Source organism: Bos javanicus, chromosome 1 (assembly GCF_032452875.1).
Source record: "Bos javanicus breed banteng chromosome 1, ARS-OSU_banteng_1.0, whole genome shotgun sequence".
Taxonomy (NCBI): Eukaryota; Metazoa; Chordata; class Mammalia; order Artiodactyla; family Bovidae; genus Bos; species Bos javanicus.
In genome coordinates, this window is record NC_083868.1 from 68,495,573 (window position 1) to 68,514,719 (window position 19,147).

At 43.9% G+C, this 19,147-nt stretch overlaps 1 protein-coding gene across 1 annotated transcript in view; it reads right to left on the minus strand.

Annotated features, from left to right (window-relative positions):
* Positions 1–12,143, minus strand: part of MYLK (myosin light chain kinase) — a 281,600-nt gene extending 269,457 nt beyond the window's left edge. Inside the window, exon 1 of the mRNA XM_061408285.1 lies at positions 12,126–12,143. The gene's annotated coding sequence lies outside the window, so the exon portion shown is untranslated. The remainder of the gene's footprint in view (positions 1–12,125) is intronic.
* Positions 12,144–19,147: the final 7,004 nt, after the last annotated feature.

A 19,147-nucleotide genomic window follows, 5' to 3' on the forward strand; every position in this document is an offset into this window, starting at 1 on the left:
AGAATGCAAGGCTGGTTCAAGATTTAAAAATCAATCAGTGTAATTCACCACATTAACAGACTATAGCTGCTGCTGCTGCTGCTAAGTCACTTCAGTCGTGTCCAACTCCGTGCGACCCTATAGACGGCAGCCCACCAGGCTCCCCGTCCCTGGGATTCTCCAGGCAAGAACACTGGAGTGGGTTGCCATTTCCTTCTCCAATTCGTGAAAGTGAAAAGTGAAAGTGAAGTCGCTCAGTCATGTCTGACTCTTAGCGACCCCATGGACTGCAGCCTACCAGGTTCCTCTGTCCATGGGATTTTCCAGGCAAGAGTACTTGAGTGGGGTGCCATTGACTTCTCCGAACAGACTATAGCAGGGCTGGGCAAACTATGTCCCACAGGCCAGATCCAGCCTATTGTCTATTTTTGTAAATAAAGTTTTACTGAAACACAGTCATGACCATTCATTAACATTATCTATGGCTGCTTTCATGCTACAAAAAAAAAAAAAAAAGGAAGAGTTGAATACTTGTGACATAGTATATATAGCCTGCTAAGTTGAAAATTTTTACTATTGACTCTTTTCAGAAAAATTTTGTTGACTGTTGCTTGAAATTACTGGGAAGAAAGCCCTTTCACCATAAAATTATAGCAACTCCTACTCCCTCTACTCTCTGTTCTACAGACCAGGTTGGGAAGCAGATGTGAATGAACATCAGAGTCCCAGACCCTATGGGCCTGGCCAGGCTATTGCCTTCCACAAGGAAAGCAGTCCAAGGTATGCTTCTCCCTCATACCGATCCAACTTTCAGGCAGAAGCCCCAGGGCTCTCTGGAGAATCAACTTAGGTAATTAATTTATTTATTTGGCTACATCATATCTTTGTTGCAGGCTTTCTAGTTGAATACCACATTGTCTTGATTATGAAATATTTCAAAATCATCTTATTGGCTTCTGCATAAAAACCTGCTGGAAGGTTTGTTAGTATTGTATTGAATCTATAGATCCATTCTTCCTTTTCAGAATCGTTTTGACTATTCTAGATACTTTGGAAAAGAACTAAGTTGAAAGATTCCCACTCAGTTCAGTTCAGTTGCTCGGTTGTGTCCAACTCTTTGCGGCCCCATGGACTACAGCACACCAGGCTTCTGTGTCCATCACCAACTCCTGGAGCTTGCTCAAACTCATATCCATTGAGTCAGTGATGTCATCCAACCGTCTCTTCCTCTGTCGGCCCCTTCTCCTGCCTTCAATCTTTCCCAGCATCAGAGTCTTTTCCAATGAGTCAATTCTTCGCATCAGGTGGCCAAAGTATTGGAATTTCAGCTTCAGCGTCAGTCCTTCCAATGAACACCCAGGACTGATTTCCTTTAGGATGGGCTGGTTTGATCTCCTTGCAGTCCAAGAGACTCTCAAGAGTTTTCTCCAACACCACAGTTTAAAAGCATCAATTCTTTGGCACTCAGCTTTCTTTATGGCCCAACTCTGACATCCACACTGGAAAAACCACAGCTTTAACTAGATGGACCTTTGTCGGCAAAGTAATGTCTCTGCTTTTTAATGTGCTGTCTAGGTTTGTCATAGCTTTTCTTCCAAGGAGCAAGCATCTTTTAATTTCATGGCTACAGTCACCATCTGCAGTGATTTTGGAGCCCTCCAAAATAAAGTCTGTCACTGTTTCCATCGTTTCCCCATCTATTTGCCATGAAGTGATGGGACCAGATGCCATGATTTTAGTTTTTTGAATGTTGAGTTTTAAGCCAACTTTTTCACTCTTCTCTTTCACTTTCATTAAGAGGCTCTTTAGTTCTTCTTTGCTTTCTGCCATAAGGGTGATGATATCTGAGTATCTGAGGTTATTGATATTTCTCCCATCAAAACTCAAAGCTACAATAATCAAGACAGTGTAGTATTCAACTAGAGAGTCTGCATGCCGCAACTACTGATCCCACATGCTCTGGAGCCCACATGCCACAACTAGAGAGCCCACACACCACAACTTCCACACCACAACTAGAGATCCGTGCACCACAGTGAAAAATTCCACATGACTCAACAAAGATCCCCTGTGCCACAACTAAGACTTAACACAGCCAAAATAATTGATTAATTAATTTTCAAAAAGACAGTGTAGTATTGCTGAAAGGATATACACATAAACCAATGAAACAGAACAGTCAGAAACAGACCCACACATACATTCTCAATTGATTTCCAACAAAGATACAAAGGCAATTCAGGAGGGAAAGGATAATCTTTTCACAACAGTGTTGGAGTAATCGGATGTCTGTATGCAAAAAAGAACCTTTACCTATACCTTACACCATGTGGAAAAAAAACTCAAAATGGATTAGACCTAAATGTAAAACCTAAAACTATAAACATCTTAAAGAAAGCATTGGAGATACTTTTTTTTTCTTTTTTCTATACCACCCAGCAATCCCTTCCTAGATTTTCATTTCACTTGTGTAAATACTTATGTTGACATAAAAACATGTATACAAATACTCATAGTGAATAATTCATTATCACCCCATTCTGGAAACAGCCCAAATATCCCTCAACTGGCAAATAGAGAACACATACAATGACATAACCCTCAGCAGCAAAAAGGAATGACCTACTGGTATACCCAACAACATAGATAAGTCTCCAAGACATTGCACTAAATGAAAGGAGATAAACTTAAAATGCCACATACCATAAGACATTCTGAGAGAGGCACAGTCATAGGTACAGAAATCAGATCAGCAATTCCTATTTAAGGTCTTCAGGTGGTAGAAGACTTGACCAGGACAGTGCACAAGGCGATTTTTAGAAGTGAGGGAAATATTCTGTATCTTGATTATGGTAATACTTACATGACTATGTTTGTCAAAATGCAAAGTTGTACACTAAAATAACTGAATTTTACTGTATGAAAAAATAGAAAAATTTAGAAAAGTCATACTTTGGTTTTTCTAATGTCAAAAAAAGTTTTAAAAAAGATTCCATAATGATGCAACATTGGAAAGAAAAGTTATTGTGTAACTAAAACAATGTCTACCACTTGTCAAGCAATGGAATCAAAAGGCAACAGAAACTGCTACATTTATCAAAATAAAGCATACTTTTCAAAGGTAGGGAAAGTTGGTGCTACTAATTCACATGCAACATGTGATAAGTTGGGTACTGAATAATTTTTTCAAAGCTTCCAGTTAACTTTCAGAAAAAGATATTTAACTTTTAGCAACGTTATTTTCTTATAGAAAAACCAGAACTAAAAGTATAAACTAAAGGAAATGTAGATAAAACCCTGGTATTCTTTAATATTCCTCAGAATTATTCTGTTGATCCTAAAGGGGCTGACACACAGGCCCACACCTGTGGCAGATTCATTTTGATATATGGCAAAACCAATACAATATTGTAAAGTTAAATAAAATAAAATTAAAAAAAAAAGAATTCAAGGATGGCTCAACATTAAAAAATCATGAGCACAGATGATCAAAAATAGCATTTTATCTTGAAGTCTTGTATAACTCTGATAGAAAAACACAATTCAGAAGGATCTGAATACTTTGATTATGATAATACTGAAGAAAGACAGTATGATTAAAACCACATTGAAACTTTGTCTAAAGTTGTATATATTAAAGGAAGTGTTTTTTCCCCAAGAATCTGGAAAGTGATGTAAATCTTATAGCCTACGGTAACTTGAAATCAAGAAAATATGAGAATGTTATCTCTTTTCATTATACAACTATTACCATTTTTTTTTTCTCTTCAACTAGCTGAATTGGTTTCTGCTAATTTTGAAGATTCCTTCCTAATACACAAATCAAAGAAATAATTACCTAGTAAAAAAGCATTGAAGATTGATTCTCAATTCTGGCTGATACTGTAAACACCTGGGGAGCCCTGTAAAAACAAGAGATTCCCTGACCCCACCCAAGTCTAGGCCAGGGACTGGGAGGCATGGTTTATTTTGCCAACAACGCTCCCAAAGGAATTTTGTTATTAGTGGGTTCTGAAAGACTGCTTCAGCAATACATGAACCGTGAACTTCCAGATGTTCAAGCTGGTTTTAGAAAAGGCAGAGGAACCAGAGATCAACATGCCAACATGCCAACATCCACTGGATCATCGAAAAAGCAAGAGAGTTCCAGAAAAACATCTATTTCTGCTTTATTGACTATGCCAAAGCCTTTGACTGTGTGGATCACAAGAAACTGTGGAAAATTCTGAAAGAGATGGGAATATCAGACCACCTGACCTGCCTCTTGAGAAACCTGTATGCAGATCAGGAAGCAAGTTAGAACTGGACATGGAACAACAGACTGGTTCCAAATAGGAAAAGGAGTACGTCAAGGCTGTATATTGTCACCCTGCTTATTTAACTTATATGCAGAGTACATCATGAGAAACACTGGGCTGGAAGAAGCACAAGCTGGAATCAAGATTGCCGGGAGAAATATCAATAACCTCAGATATGCAGATGACACCACCCTTATGGCAGAAAGTGAAGAGGAACTAAAAAGCCTCTTGATGAAAGTGAAAGTGGAGAGTGAAAAAGTTGGCTTAAAGCTCAACATTCAGAAAACGAAGATCATGGCATCCGGTCCCATCACTTCATGGGAAATAGATGGGGAACTATGGAAACAGTGTCAGACTTTATTTTGGGGGGCTCCAAAATCACTGCAGATGGTGACTGCAGCCATGAAATTAAAAGATCCTTACTCCTTGGAAGGAAAGTTATGACCAACCTAGATAGCATATTCAAAAGCAGAGGCATCACTTTATCAACAAAGGTCCGTCTCTGTCACTGTTTCCATCGTTCCCCATCTATTTCCCATGAAGTGATGGGACTGGATGCCATGATCTTCGTTTTCTGAATGTTGAGCTTTAAGCCAACTTTTTCACTCTCCTCTTTCACTTTTATCAAGAGGCTCTTTAGTTCTTCTTCACTTTCTGCCATAAGGGTGGTGTTATCTGCATATCTGAGGTTATCAATATTTCTCCCAGCAATCTTGATTCCAGCTTGTGCTTCCTCCAGCCCAGCGTTTCTCACGGTTTTTCCAGGAGTCATGTATGGATGTGAGAGTTGGACTATAAAGAAAGCTGAGCACTGAAGAATTGATGCTTTTGAACTGTGGTGTTGGAGAAGACTCTTGAGAGTCCCTTGGACTGCAAGGAGGTCCAACCAGTCCATCCTAAAGGAGATCAGTCCTGGGTGTTCATTGGGAGGACTGATGTTGAAGCTGAAACTCCAATACTTTGGCCACCTGATGCAAAGAGCTGACTCATTTGAGAAGACCCTGATGCTGGGAAAGATTGAGGGCAGGAGGAGAAGGGGATGACAGAGGATGAGATGGTTGGATGGCATCACCAACTTGATGGATGTGGGTTTGGGTAGACTCCGGGAGTTGGTGATGGACAGTGAGGCCTGGTGTGCTGCAATCCATGGGGTCGCAAAGAGTTGGGCACGACTGAGCAACTGAACTGAACTGAGCTGAAAGACTGCTACTAGGAAATAAAAGCTTTAGGCATGTCTTCCCTTTGAAATTTTTTCAAGGTAGTTGTACATGTAAAAATTTTAGCATAAATAAAACTAAACATGTAAACTTTTCAAAATAATGTATGACTTGTCACAATCAAAAGAATTTACAGGGACCAATTCAAAGTCTCTACAGAAGTTCAAATGAGGAAGAGAACTTGAAGCTGAGGTGAAGCTCAGGAGGTCTAAGGCAGTCTCCATTTTGGGACGGTGTCTGACGTGTATTAGGAACTTAATCATTCCTTGAACAAATATTTAAGGATAGAAGGACTTGTCAATCAAGGAGGAAAGTGAAGAATATTTCAGGAGAGGATAAGCTCACATAGGCAGAGAGAGAGGAAAGTGCACACTGGGTTTAGGGACAATAAATTAACAAGTTCCATTGCCTTGGAGGTCAGATTACAGAGGCCCTTGCGCTTCAGGTTAAGGGTCTCCTGTGAGAAGCAGGGAGCCACAGAGGGTTTCTAAAGGTGGAGTGACACAGCCAGATTGGGCTTTAAGATTAACAAAGCAGTCAAGTGTAAAATGTATTTGTGCCACAGTTAATAGTCCAAGTGTGAGGTAGTGAAGGTCTGGTCACGAGCAATAGCAATATGAAAGTAAAACCCAGGGATTCTCTCTGCCTGGGATAACCTGTAGAGGGGGGAACCACAGGAAGAAGGGCTGAGCAGCTGTGGTCATCTGCAACCAGCTTGTGCCCGAGGTGGCTGCCCAGTCACAACAAAAAGCCTGGACTCCCTAAAACACTTCAGTTGAAATGCTGTGGGGTAGAATCAGTAGTATCTACATTAAATGTCTCATGCCCAGCATGAGGCCCTACTGTGAATGTGAAGACAAGCTTCCGTAGTAGTAAGAGGCCAGTTACAGGTACACTGAAACAGCCTGTCGTCTTCTCCTGAACATGTCCACTTCCACAGTGTTACCAACCAAGTGACTATGGAAATGCTCTGCTGACACGAAAACGAAAATGTGGAATGAGAACTTAACCTGAATGAGGGGGAACAGTAGGAACAGGTGCATTTTAGGCATGTTCTCTGGATGGGCTGAGTACTCGACAGGAAACACGCACAGAGTTCAGGAGAAAAACACAACAGTTATGCCTAACCAGAAAGAAGACATTTTGGAGGAGCGAGGCAAATGAGGGAAAGTACCTTCTCCTGGAGCAGCAGAGGGGAGATGCCTGAGGATCTTTCTTGAACACTCCAACTCACCCACCAGCCAGGCCTTGAGCACAGACGACCGGGCACCATGGCGTGTCAGATACTAAGACTACTTACTGGACTAAGAGCAAGGACATGGAGATAAACCATGGCCTTTACCCTCAGGAGCTCATGGCCTAGTGTGACACCACAACTTATGACTCCATCGCAAGTAAAGGTTACCAAGCACTTGTTCATCTGCCCACAGTTCCTCAGGCAAGCAGAGAAAAGGTCCCCTCTCCAGTAAAATATGTGTTTGCAGAGACCTGGACAGCACTGGAGCTGTGCCACACAGCTCCAAACCACAGCCTCTTCCTGGTTTTTCACATAGCCTCCACCTAGTCCATCCCAGGCAAAAGAGAAGAGTCTTTCCTTCCAAGGTCAGTAGAGACTGGCAAGAGCTTCCATGTTCAGTTCATGGGGTGAAAATTCCTGCAAAGGATGGTGCATTCCAGAGTCAAGGCAGGTCCAGCCCCAGGTGTCAACTCTGGGTACTGGGTGGGATGGGGGTTGGGATTTCAGGGGTCAGGGAGAGCTGCGTGGGCAGACACAGGGTACTCTGGGGCCTTGGCAGCAGGCATATGGCAGTGATGGCAGAGTCAGGCCAGATAAGGAAGGAACCTGCTTCCCAGGGCACTCTCAGACTAAAGGAGACAGCCTTCAAAGACTCTGGGGAACCAGAAGGACAGATGAGAGAACCAATTTACATCCATTTCTCTGCCTGCAATGTAGAAGACCCAGGTTCAATTCCTGGGTTGGGAAGATCCTCTGGAGAAGGGAATTGCTACCCACTCCAGTGTTTTGGCCTGAAGAATTCCATGGACAGAGGAGCTTTGCAGGCTACAGTCCATGGGGTCACAAAGTCAGGGATGACTGAGCAACTAACACTTTCACTTTCACTCTGGTCAAAGTCAGGCCTTCCCAGCCCATCACCGTCCTCCATCAGAATGAAGAGATAAGAACTCTGGCTGTTTTCAGTTCTGTACCCAACGTCTTGGCCTCCTAGACTAGGGTTTCCACCTCACTATGATGCAGCTGGCAGGTGGGCTGACAGAAATGAAGCATGAGGAAAGAACACGGAGCCCTGGGAGCCCAGAAGTCTTTGTGGGATGGGCTTTCACTCTGGCTGTAGATTTGCTTCTTATAATTTTTGACCCAGGATAAAGTAAAAACAAAATTGTTCCAGGAACATTCTGGGCAGCAGAGGGAAAACTCCCCCCAAATAAATCTCAGGACAAGCTGTTCTGCATGGTTGAGAGCTCACCACAGGGCCAAAGGTTCTTCACCAGGTTCTAACAAAGGAGGAGAGGAGAGCTTTTGGAGACAAGAAACATGTATTCCCACCTTCCTCTCTCCAGGCCAGTAACCACCCTCTCTCCTGCTCCCTGAGGAAAAGCTTTGCGGCCTTTCCTCGTCACGTCAGCCTCTGAATTTTTTGCTACCCAAAATTCTTCTAATTGAGTCTGAACCACAGAACTAACCCCTCTTTTCTAATTACATACTGCATTCATGTTCGCTGTTTCCCCATAAAACCCAAAGTCCCTTGGGCATAGTACCTTCCTTGTATAATCCTCCACAGGGCTAGATGGAGAGGAGGTCTGTCATTCACGCTTGCTGGCTGAGGTATAGGTCATTCCATAGACCTAGGGAACAATATTCAATATATAGAATAATAGCTATTCCTTCTTTTATACCTCTTTATAGTCACACATTCACTTCATTTATATAAACACCCTCACTGACAAGGGAACTGCACTCAGCCCACAGATGTTAAATACCATACCCAAGAACAGCCAGCCAGTGAGTGAACAGGATGCTCTGAGCCCAAGCTTAACTCCAAAGAGCGTACTCTACCCTCATGCTCCTCTCTCTCCGAAGGGGATCTGCTCTGCAGCAGAAATATCAACCTCTGAAAACAAAACAGATAAACAGCATCCTCGATGATGAAAGCTCAACTGTGAAGCATTTTGGTTCCTGAAAGATTATGTGAACTAACTCATAGAGTCCTGCATTCACAAATTAGCATCCATCCAATCTGGGGGCTCAGAGTCAGGGGAAGCAGGTGGAAATTAAGCAGCAGATCTGAAAGAAAAGGAGCTCCTTTCCTCAACCCCTTTCTTTTGTTCTCCAGAGGGCTCTGTACTCAGGACCCAAAAGAAGAGGGGAGAGGAGAAAGGGGGACAAAAGCGCCAACTGTGGGGGGAGGGGACAGCACTGGGATATTCGAGAAGCCAGATCTATATGAAAATTCCCACAGCTCCCTTGCAGGGTGTCCCTCACAAGCATTCGCCCTCAGACACAAGGGACAGTGAGCAGGAGGACAGTGTGAGCCTCTGGAAGTCCAGCCCTAGCCCCACGAGCAGCAAACAGGGAGGCCTTCCTCCAGGCTCTGCTCCTGTCCCAGCCCGGTTTCACAAGGGCCACGGCCCCGACAAGCAGGAGCATCTGACACGGCAGGAGGGCTACATCTGCAGCCGTAGTGACAGTCCCCGAGGTCCACCCACCTTCAGGCTGTAAGAGCTACAGGTGCTCAACCTGCTGGCTTAAAACAAATGGAGAAGTGTGAAGCCAGAACTCAACAGACAGACAAGGGAATTCTGCGGAAGGGCACAGGGGGGCGAGGCGAGTGACTCACACAGCAGACCCCAGCCCGCACAGTCACCTTTCTGTGCTTGTGGAGCAGGAGGCTGGGGGAGTGGAAGGAAGGGGGCAGACGTCACACGGCACAGGAGCCTGTTCCAGGGACATCTGCGCCGCTCTCTGGACTCCCAGCCCCAGGCCACCACTTGTATGCTTTCCATGCAAATGGTCCTACCTCGTGCCCCCTGGGTACACTCCCTGGGGTTCAGAGGAGAAGGACACAATAGTCAGGTTGGGAGAGGATAACATCTTGTGTTGGGAAAGTTTACTTTCTAAGGGTGTTTCTCTAAAATTCTCCACAATTACAGAAAGGATAGGACAGGAAGCTTATAAGAATGAACAATTTCCCAATCAGAGTGTGTTGGCTTGAACTGGGGGAAGGGCAGTCAGGCTGCCAAGGGGCCCTGGTGTATATTTCCAGAACACCAAGAAGTGTTTTCAGAAAGATACTAAGTAAGAGTCCACATGTTCATTGGGTCTCTGAACCCCTACCGGGGCAGGGCTGCATTCTCAAATTGCCACCTCTTGAATCTCTTAAAAGACAAAGTGCCAATAAATCAACTAGTTCTGTTTCACAGACTCAGATTCATATTTTTTGGGGGGAGGGAGGGATGTGTGTGAAGCAAGAGGGCAATCTTATAGATACTGAGGCCATGGTGATCCCAGAGCATTCACAATCTATTCCACTGAGGCTGGGTCAGACCGCCCTCCCCCCGCTACCATTAAAACTCCTCTCTCACCTTTGGCTCTGCAAGGGCCTCTCTCCTAACCCCAGCTCCCCCCTCCTCAGTTAGTTAGATACTACACAAAATAAACCAAATACACAAATCCTTTGCCACCTGGAGCAGTTTTCCAAGTTCATGCCTAGTAGTGCCTGAGGATCAGCATCTTTGTGCATCATGAGTGAGGGAACAGATATGCACATCCTGGTGAAAAGGCTCTTGTGCAAGTCCCCAGGGTACCCATTACCCAGTCCAGTAGCCAGAATCCAGCCACCCCACCCCTGTCTGCCAGGACCCAGTGCCCAGGCTCCCACTTGCTCTGGCTGAAGGCTCTTAGCCCAGTCAGGATGGAAGACAAAAGGCCCACCTCACTCTGGACATTGAGAAGGAACATTCCATACCAGCCCAGGGCACTGTGGTGCCAGCAGCGTCACCTTCCACATGGCTGCAGTATGCAGGGAAGGGAAAGAGACTAAGACAGGATCACCAAAGAGAAAACGCAAGGGGGTTGAGAATTTAAGACAAAATAAAGAGATGGAGGGGAAGAGGGAAATAAAGTGAGGAGAAAACAAAACTATTTTACTACAACCTGAGATGCCTTTTAGGTGGCCAGTAAGGTTACCAGAAGCACCTACCATTCCCCCTGTGCTTAGTCGCTCAGTCGTGTCTGACTCTCTGTGACCCCATGGACTGTAGCCCACCAGGCTCCTCTGTCTATGGGGATTCTCCAGGCAAGAATACTAGAGTGGGTTGTCATGCCCTCCTCCAGGGAATCTTCCCAACCCACGGATCCGAACCCAAGTGTCCCGCTTTGCAAGGGACTCTACACCCTCTGAGCCACCAGGGAAGCCCTTCCCCCAGAGACTTTGTTGGATCTGTGGATCCCCCACACTTTAAAGGGTGAAGGGTCCCCTAAACAGTCCTCTCAAACCCACCATTTACAAATAACTTATTGACCAGCTGTGCATTTTGACAAATGACTGCACTAAAACAGGGAGGAACCCACAGCCCCAGGTGGAAAGGGGACACAGCACTAGTCAGGCTGTGGGGTGGGTGGCAAGTGGAGATTTCACATACTCTGTTCTTTGCACTCAGGGAGAGGAGGGATGGTAGAAACCAGTGGCCTGAGGCCTGGTACTATTCCCACTGCCTGGGTGTGCCCCCACTTCCCCCCAGCTCCTTCCATTGCAATGGTTATTTTTACCCTTGCTAGGCAGCAAAGCAGCTGGGTCTTTCTACTTCAGGTTACTGTCTAGAGGATGTGCCCTCCTCACCCCTCAACGACAACAAATGCTTGAAAAACTCTCCCCACCAGCCATCTTCACATCTGCAACAACACTCCTAGAAGTTCAGTCCTTTGGGTCTTGAGGAGTGTAAGCAGCCACAAGTTCCATGGAGGAGTTCTGCCTTAACCACTGACAGCTAACACCTGGGAATTAGTTTAGCCTAAACTTTCCAACCGCAATGATCTGAGAACAAGAGTCTTTCAACCATAAAACTGGCTGAAGACAGGCAGAGCAGCAGGCGAGGGGCTTGAGTGAGGAGCAGGGAGGGAGAGAGAGACTGCAACGCCTGGCGCCCCAATTTTGTCTGGGACCCCAGAGCTGCACCCATTGCCATATCTTCCAGGGCTGCATTTAGACAGGGAGGACTTTCACGTGGCACCCCCGCCCCGCAGCTGTCGTTCCCCAGTCATCCTGCAGGGCTCTGGGGAGCTGGGAGAAGAGCCCACCTTTCTTCCTTGCAGGCTAGCGGCTATTTGCACCACTCAAATCAAAGGTATCCCTTTCGGATGACCCCTATAGAGACAACGACGTCACTGTCCCCAGGCACCTCACCTTTCAAAAGAAAACCGAGGCTGCTTGGAAGTGCTGGGTCGCCCCCTTATGCGTCCCCGCGCCCAACTCCGCCGCACGCAGGAACCCCTCTCCAACAGTGGAGCATGGAGCAAGCTCCCAATACAGGGTCCCGACCCCGCGATCCCCGCCTTCGGGGAGTGACTCCCAGGGGCCGCGCCGGGACAAAAGCGTGGGGCGGGCTCACTCACCCGCGCAGCGAAGGCAGCCCGGGAGCCGAGGCACAGCGCTCGGCAGGGTCGTCCCGCGGGCGCGCAGCGCGGGCTCAGCGCTCAAAGCGCTGCTGGCTGCCAACCCGGCGGCACTGGGAGCAGGAGAGGCGCGTCCGGGTCGGGGCAGGGGTGAGCGGCCCAGCGAGAGCGCGAGCAAGTGGGAGAGCCCCTCAGAGCCCAACGCTCCGAGTCCCGATCCAAACTGCGGACTCGGACTCACACGCGCTGGTTTGCATGTCATTTGCATAGCGCACTGGGAATGGACCTGCGGTCCTTCCGCCACGCCCACCTGCCCTCCTCCCGGGGTCGCGAGCTGAGAATCCGGAGCGGAACCGGGCGCGGGACGCCGGTCCACTTAGCCCTTCCCTCGCCCCGCCCCAACTCCTTCTCGCACACCGGACTGGTGGCCTTCAGTGTGTTTTCTCAAGTTTTCCCCTGGAAGACCACTCGATACACAAAAGAAGACCACACACTGGAAAAACTCTGTTGACTTTAAAATTAATCGTCTTTTTCTTTGATGTGGCTACCAAAAACAACAACGAATCCAGTAGATTCCCCAAATGAATGCAATTTTGGTTTTCGGACAAAGTGTCGCGAAAAACGTGCTCACTTTCAGAATTGGGCATAACGTGCAATTTTGTTCAGGCTGGATAACGTAGTCCTTAAAATTAGGCGGATTCTGGAGTTGAGAACTCTACCCCTTATTTTCTAGCTGCAAAATTTGGAGCAAGTTACTTATCTCTGTTACTGTATTTTCTTGTCTCTGAAATGGGGACACAAAATCTGCCTCAGGAATGTAAGGCTTCAGTGAGATAAGCCTGGTAAAGCGCTTAGGATAGCACCTAACAGAGTTACTTTTAAACATGCAAGTATGATCTATATCTAGGGCCTCCCTGACAGTTCAGTGGGTGAAAAATCTGCCTGCAATGTGGAAGACACAGAAGACACAGCTTTAGGTTTTCATCCCTGGGTCAGGAAGATCTTGTGGAGAAAAAAAATGGCAAACCACTCCAGTATTCTTGCCTGAAAAATCCCATGGACTGAGGAGCCTGGCAGGCTACATACAGTACATGGGGTTGCAAAGTGTACACGACTGAGCACAGCACAGAGCACAGACATAACCTATATCTACTTAAGGGAGAGGCAACTAGATCATGGTGAGGCAAGCAGCAAGCAGAGGAGGGGAAGAAGCTATCAAAGGCGGAGAGAGAATGCCCTAAGATTAGAGACAGTCTGGAAGGTTCACACCAGGATTCCCCACCCAACTCTGCTGTGAGGCTAACCAGACCCAGCTCTGTGAAAGCATTTCTGTATCTTCTTTCCCCACAGACAGGGTAGCCTGGTGGGCTGCCATCTATGGAGTCGCACAGAGTCGGACATAACTGAAGTGACTTACCTTACCTTACCTTCCCCACAGAAGATCCAAGTTTGAAGACATTTTGAAATGGTATCATGGGATATTCTGGAGAAATCTTAAAAATGTTCAAATCAGCTACTTATTTTTAAAAAATTAAATAGAAAGGACGTGTGCTGTGGTGGAGAGTCCCAGATTGTGAGACCCAAGTGTTAGACCTGGGTCTGGTGCTAGCTTTGTGGAGCTTGCGGAGTCATTCACTGTCTCTGGGCCTCAGTTTTCTAATGTGTAAAATCAGGATGCTCCTTAGGATGCTTTTTGGTTTGGGTTTTTTTTTCCAGGCATCTTCCTACTCTGAAACGTTAGCTTCAGGTTTCCTCAGATATTTTCCTTTGTCGTGAGTCAAGAATCCCTCATTGATTTAGAGGATACCTTTAAAACTTTTTTTCCTCTTGCCTAATATTTACTTTGCATCTGCTATGAAATATTGCATAGTGCTCCCTGGTCTCTTCATTTGCACTTTCCTTTTGTTGCATCTATTATCCATTTTATTATCAGTCAGTTCAGTCGTTCAGTCATGTCCAACTCTTTGCGACCCCATGAACCCAGCACGCCAGGCCTCCCTGTCCATCACCAATTCCCAGAGTCTACCCAAACTCCTGTCCATCCAGTCGGTGATGCCATCCAACCATCTCATCCTCTGTCGTCCCCTTCTCCTCCTGCCCTCAATCTTTCCCAACATCAGGGCTTATTCAAATGAGCCAGCTCTTAGCATCAGGTGGCCAAAATATTGGAGTTTCAGCTTCAATATCAGTCCTACCAATGAACACCTAGGATTGATCTCCTTTAGAATGGATTGGTTGGATCTCCTTGGAGTCCAAGGGACTCTCAAGAGTCTTCTCCAACATCACAGTTCAAAAGCATCAATTCTTCGGCGCTCAGCTTTCTTCACAGTCCAACTCTCACATCCATATATGACCACTGGAAAAACCATAGCCTTGACTAGAAGGACCTTTGTTGACAAAGTAATGTCTCTGCTTTTTAATATGCTGTCTAGTTTGGTCATAACTTTCCTTCCAAGGAGTAAGAGTCTTTTAATTTCATGGCTGCATTTTATTATAGTTCTGCTCTAATAGTTGTCAGCTCCTAGTCTTGCATACTATTGGGTTGGCCAAAAAGTTTCAGGTTTTTCCTTAATAGCTTAGGGAACAAACTTTTTGGGCAACCCAATATAATTTTCCTTATTTACTCTTAGTTCTATAGGTAAATATATATTTAATGCTCATCATTGATTCCTTATGTCTTTCTAATCTTGCCATTTTGGTGTGCAAGTGTTTATTTCTGCATTGTCTCTTCTAGTCCATTGGTCTATACGTCTGCTTTTATACCATCCTACTCTGTTTTGCTTATTGGAGCTTTGTATTATGTTTTAGAATCATGAAGTGTGAGACTACTGAAAGGTTGTTCCTGAACCATGAAAGATGCCGGGATTCTTGGCCTCTGGAGGAGAAGAATTCAATCCGGGGCCAAAGACAAGGCTTGATCACTCAGAGCTTTTGTGTAATAAAGTTTTATTAAAGTATAAAAGAGAGAAAGCTTCTGACATAGACATCAGAAGGGGGACAGAGAGTGCCTCCTCACCAGTGTCAGCAATGAAGTTATATACTTTTAATTAGTTATTACAGTGAATCAAAAGAATGTCTGGAGGTTGTAAAGACCTTACTAGATCCACTCCCACAATTTACATTTTAAGATAACAGGATTAGCCAGAAGGTTTTTTCCAGAAACTGTCCTCAAGCAGGATAGATTATTGTTATATAATCCTAAGGAATGTAGAGGGAAAAAAAGTTTGTCCTTTCCTCCTCCTTGAGAATTCCAAACCCCTCTCTCCTTGGGGACCCCCGGACTTCTTATCAACCTGCCTAGGAGTTGACTCACTACCAACTTTGATCATCTTTTCTGAGATCTTTGTGGTTATTTAGGAGTCCCTAAATGAATTTTAGGGAGTCCTCATATGTATTTTAGGACTTCTTGTTCCCTATTTCTGCAAAAATCATCATTGAGATTTTGAGAGAGATTGCATTGAATCTGTAGATTGCTTTGGTTAATACAGTTTTCTTAACAATATTGTCTTCTAGTCCATAAACACAAGATGCTTTCTCATTTCTTTTCTTTCTTTTCTTCTTTCATTTCTTTTAATAATGTTTTGTAGTTTTTTGCTGTAAAAATCGTTCACGTTCTTGGTTAAATTTGTTTCTACTTTTTCTTTTCGATGCTATTGAAAATGGAATTGTTTTTTTAATTTCCTTTTATGATTGATCATTGCTAGTATGTAGAAATGCAACTGATTTTTGTTTATTGATTTTTGTATCCTGCCCTATTATGTCAATTTTATTCTACTTCCAAAAATTTATCCTTAGTGTGAAGTCCTGTCATGAAAGGGAATCCTGGCTGGCCAGTTTTTAAGAGTTAATGGGAGCTGGGCTGTACCAGTCCCTATAAACATGGCTAATGACTAGAGATCAAGAGGGTTTGCATGAAATTACAGGACATATATCACTGAACCTGAAAAACGCCATGGTCCAAGCACACAAACCTAGTGCATGAAGGCTGGTTTGTTAAGATTAAGTAAATCCGCTTCTGAGAGAAATGTCTGTTTGTTCCCTAAGATGTCCTAAAATAATGCAAGTTAACCCCATTGCCCAAAAGCAAAACACTAGTTGCAGAAAATATCCTTCTGCTTGGTGGGGAGGGGGTGCCTGTTTATTTTTGCTGCCTTTCTAAGAAATTTAATCTGCAAGTCCTAGCCTCCATCTGTCTGTGCGTGTCCTCTGCACTTCCTTCCTGTCTCCAGATCCCTCCTCTGGCCTGGTCCCCTTCATTGCTGGGCCCTTGTTAGGAAAACCAAAGAAGAAGGAAAGGGAAAAAAGAGAAGGTAAAATATCATAATTTATTAATCTCTGACAAGTGTCAAATAACAAATAGCTCACCTCAGTTTATGAATTCATTAAATCCACCTAGATCATTTTTGGTGGATTAAGGTTCTCAAGTCTGGCCAGAGGTGGGACTTACCTGTGAAGCTTTTTAAAAATACTTTTGCCTGGTTGCACTCACAGAAATCAATTTGGTTGATCTGGAGTGGGGCTTGGGGAATGGTTTTTTAAAAATTCCCCAGTAATTCTGATGTGAGATCAGAGCTGAGAACTGCTTATAGCTAAGATAAAACCCACAGCAGAAAGATCACTTTAGAAATTAACCAACGGTGCTTTTGTTTGGCTAATGATTTCTTTAAAAACAAGTGCCTTGTCCAGAGTCATTGCCATATGAAAATACAGACATACTAAACTCCAGAATGTGTTTGTTCCTGTAAATATTTACTATAAATTGCTTTTCTGTACTTTAAAACCTATTTTGTCATGCACTGTCATTTTATCATTGAAAAATCTTATATTTGGGGGAAAACATTTGACTACAAAGCCATCAGTGAAGATATCATTTCAAATTCAAGAAAAAAATGTTTAAATCAAAATTTAATCATTAAAGTTACATATTATAATAGCTAAAAAATAAAAAATAAAGAAAGGAAGAAAAGAACCCTACAGAAGGTAGAAAATAAAAAGTACCTGTCATCTCCCCCACAGTTGCACCCTGCAATCCCACAAGTATCCTCTATTGAGAATTTCTTGGGCATCTTTTAGGAAAGGGCTATTTTATCATATCACCTATTATAATAATAATTCTAAAATTTAGTTCAAAATGTTATTTTAAAGTTCTTATGGTTATTATAATGTTAGAATCAATTTTAAGATATAAACCAATGATTTAAAGCTGCAAAATCCCCAGATTCCAAGGAGGTGACAGGGGAACGCAAAGGGGACTGGGGTCAGGTTCCAGTTTTATATAGTCTGAAAGAATTGCAACAACTCTTTTAATGAATAGACAAATAAGAACTCAAGTGATCACATTCTGTTATTTCACATTCTATCATTCTTCCTCATATTCTACTACTAATAACCTATAGGGTCTCTATTTTCTCCCCCTCCTCCACAAACACACTGTAGAGGTTATCTTAGAAACCATAGAGGGAAACACTATAAAAAGCCAGTAAAGCAAAGACCACCTTTAAGGAGAAAATGAACACATGAAAATCACAGCTGAGAAAACTATATACTGGAAAGAAAATTTTGAGGTGTTTATGGCAACCCACTCCAGTACTCTTGCCTGGAAAATCCCATGGATGGAGAAGCCTGGTAGGCTGCAGTCTCATATAGCCTGCACACCGATAAAGCCACTAGGTCTCTACTCCAAAATCTTGTTTAAATTTTATGTCATGGAATCATGGAATTTTAGAGCTGGAAGAGGCTTCAGAGTCATCGGTCCAAGCTCTTTATTTATAGATGAGGAAAAGAAAGCCCAGAGGTCAGGGCAAATTAGAGACAAAGACCCAGGCATACAACCACCAGCCCACCTCCCAGCCTGACTTGTGGATCCCAAATACTCCAGTCCTCAGAGGCTGATACAGCTCTCCTTAAACACTTCCCATTCTGAGCAACTAAAACTGTACCTGGCTTGTGGTAAAGTGCTCAATTAACATTAGTAAAATGGATCAAATCAACACTCAAAATCTACCTTATATAAAAGCAGAACATTACTTTAGTGATACAAGAGATTAAAACTTGGAAAATTCACAGACTTGAACAAATAATCTCTCCTTATTGGGCACTTACAAGGAGCTAGGACTGAGGTGTGTTTTCAATGAATTAGACATGGGAAATAGGGAACACGTGGTACAATATATAAATCATAGAATTTCAGATCACAAAGGGCCTTAGGGGCATCTAAATTATTTTGTTATAAGAAATCTGAGAGTCAGGGAGGTTTGGTGGTTTGTTGAAAGTTTTAAGGCAGCTTCATAGGAACCAGACGGAGAAGGCCATGGCACCCCACTCCAGTACTCTTGCCTGGAAAATCCCATGGATGGAGGAGCCTGGTAGGCTGCAGTCCATGGGGTCACTGAGGGTTGGACACGACTGAGCAACTTCACTTTCACTTTTCACTTTCCTGCATTGGAGAAAGAAATGGCAACCCACTCCATTGTTCTTGCCTGGAGAATCCCAGGCACGGGGGAGCCTGGTGGCCTGCTGTCTGTGGGGTCGCACAGAGGTGGACACGACTGAAGCGACTTAGCAGCAGCAGCATATGTAAAACCCTTGATTTACAAATTCAGTAAACTCAATTTTCTGCATAAGAATCTACAACCAGATACCATCTATTAAAAATCCTTTGTTTTGTAGAAGTAGAAATGGAGGTTCTAAGTCATACATTTCTACCTCAAATTCTTCTGTGAAAGGACAATACTATAATGATAAGATCTTCTGAGTCAGCCACTTGGTTGGCATGGAAGCTATGTCATTAACTAGTTGTGTGACCTTGGACAAGTAACACATTCTTCTGGGCCTTAAGTTCCTAGTTGTTAAAAACGAGATACAAACGAAATAAACTCAGTCTACTTCATGGTGATGTTTTGAAAATTGAATGAGAAGATGTACTGCAAAGCATATTAACTCTGGACTCCAGTGGGCTAAAATTCTTTCTATTATTTTTGTATACACAAAGTGAATGAATGAGTACATTTATTGTAATTGTT